This window comes from Chrysochloris asiatica, unplaced genomic scaffold, assembly GCF_000296735.1.
Source record: "Chrysochloris asiatica unplaced genomic scaffold, ChrAsi1.0 scaffold00384, whole genome shotgun sequence".
In the NCBI taxonomy this organism is placed as follows: Eukaryota; Metazoa; Chordata; class Mammalia; order Afrosoricida; family Chrysochloridae; genus Chrysochloris; species Chrysochloris asiatica.
Window position 1 is genome coordinate 1,087,698 of NW_006408902.1, and position 2,785 is coordinate 1,090,482.

Below are 2,785 nucleotides of genomic sequence, written 5' to 3' on the forward strand. Positions count from 1 at the left end.
GTGCTTTTCTTTGTGTCTTCTTGTCCTGGAATTTTGATCACCTTAGGTTATTCCTTTTCATATTGTCCCACACGAATCTTAGACTTCAGATGGTTTTTTTTTTTCTTTTTCTGAATGTTCTTCTAGTTTACTGTCATTGAGATCTTTACCCTTCAGCTCACTAATTGGGCTTCCACCGATTCAAATCTACTCTTTCGTCTTTGCAATGGATTATCCATTTCTAATATTTAGTAAGTAGAGAATATCATAAAGAGACTATATACTATTTGTTATTGTTGTTGTTAAAAACTGTTGAGTTGGACTCTCTCTATATATATGCTGATGGTAGTGGTTGGCTGAGTTGGTTCTGACTCATAGCAGCTCTGTAGAGTATATCTGAGGCAATAAATCTTTATGGGAGCAGAAACCTCATCCTTCTCCCATACAGCAACTGGTACAATTGAACTGCTGATCTCGTGGTCCAGCTCATAAGCCAGTACGCTATGAGGACAGCTTATGTATAATATGTTGTTGTTGTTAAGTGCCGTTGAATTGGTTCCAACTCATAGACACCCTATATAGGGTTTTCAAGGAGCAGCTGGTGAGTTTGAACCACAGACCTTGAAGTTCAAACTGGACTTTTGGTCCAGTGCTTTATATTATAGTGCCACACCAGAACCCCTATATATACTATTATTGTTAAATGCGTTCAAGTCAGTTCTGACTCATAGTGACTCTGAACAGGATTTCTGAGGAGCAGCTCGTGGGGTTGAACTGCTAACCTTGTGGTTCACAGGCCAGTGCTGATCCTACAGCTCCACACCAATGGTGGGTAATAATAAATACTATGAAGAAAATTAAAGTAAGAGAATAGAGAGGGTTCTGTTTTAGACAGTGTGCATTGAAAAGACCCCTCTGACTAAGGAATGTTCAGTAAACAATCTGAATGAAGTCCTAGCAACCTGTATAGCTATCTACAGGAAGAGAAGTAGAAGGAAGAAGGAATAGTAAGTGCAAAGGATATTAGATAGGGAGTATGTGAACAACAGCAGTAAGTGTGTCTGCAGCATAGTGAGCAAGGGAGTGTGTGCATGAGAGAAGACAGGGTGTGGGAAGTAGCCAGCAATCCGAATATGGTGGATCTTGAAGTCCACAGTAAAACTGTGAATTATATTCAGAGTATGATATATTCACAGACTCTAAAAAGTCTCAATAAATGTATAACTCTGCTGTTGTATAGATAATAAGTTATATAGTAGCAAAAGATGAAGGTGGAATGATTAGGAGACAATTAGTGATGGTAGCTTACAGTTGAGTGGTAGTGGTGGAGGGAATGAGAAATGGCCAGTTTGAGGAGGTCTACTTTAAGATACAACAGATAGAATTTGCTAGTGTATTACATGTGAATACAAAATATATAGATTTATCAGGATAACTACAACATGTTTTGCCAAAGCAATCATGAAGAGATATGAGCATGAATGACTAAGTATTTAACATGTCTGTGGGGATTGGAAGAGCAGCCACTGAAAAAAAGGGACTAAGATACCTGATTTTCCAAGACATAAATACATTCAATCCATACCTCATACAACACCAAAAGTTATGTTTCCAATATGTTTAAGGCCTAAATAAAAAACATAAAACCTGAATATTTTAAAAGAAAAAAATTTAAAATTTATTATGGCCTTCTAATAGAAAAAGTTTTTGTTAAACAAGACACAAAAGCAAAAAAACCCCAAATTAAAAATAAATAAATATTATTGTTTACATTTTCAAAAAGGCTTTCTAAAACCAAAGACCCCACAAACAAAGTGAGAAGAGAAGCCAAAGGGTTAGAGAAGGTATTATTAAAACATAGAACTGATAAAGAATTAACACCCAGCAAGTACAAAAAAAAAAATCAGTTTTAAAAAGGGAAATCTATACAAACAGACAAAAAGACTGACAGAATAACAGATAAATCAGTCTTAGACAAAATTCAACCAGATGGATTCTTGGAAGTTAGGATGGTAAGACTCTGGCTTACTTCTTTTGGACATGTCATCTGGAAAGACCAATTGGCTACAAAAACATCATATCTGGTAAAGTAGAGGGTCATCAAAAATGAGGAAAACCCTTAATGAAATGGGTATACACATTAGCCCAAACATTAAACTCAAACATACTAAAAATCATGAAGGTGGTGCAGGACCAGACAAGATTTTGTTCTGTTATATGATCGCATCTGCTTTCCATGAGTTGAAGCCCACTTGATAGCACTAACCACCACCAACTATCATGATTAAGTAAATTGTACAATGCACATGACATGAAATACTAGAGAGCACTTAAATAAAATAAATTCAGCTACATGTATCAACATTTTTAAATCATAAAAACATAATGTTGAGTGAAAAAAATCTAAGAAACAGAAACAGATAGTCACATAAAAATTCAATAATTCATGGATATATTTACATTTAGCGATGGTATTGTTGTTGTTGTCAGGTGCCATCGAGTCGGAACTAACTCATAGCGACTCCATGCACAGCAGAATGACTGTCCGATCCTGGGCCAACCTCATGAGGAGGACTACAGAGGACTTTTGTGTTTTTATTTTCATAAACTATAGGAGTCCTGGTGTGGCACTGTGGGTTAATGGTCCAGACTGCAAAGCCGTTTGAACTATAAGGTTGGCAGTTCAAGCTCACCAGCTGTTCCTTGGAAATGCTAGACAGGGTCGCTATGGGTTGGAATCGACTTGACAGCACTCAACAACAACAATAGTAAATAAAAATATGTGTATGCATGTACATAGGCATAC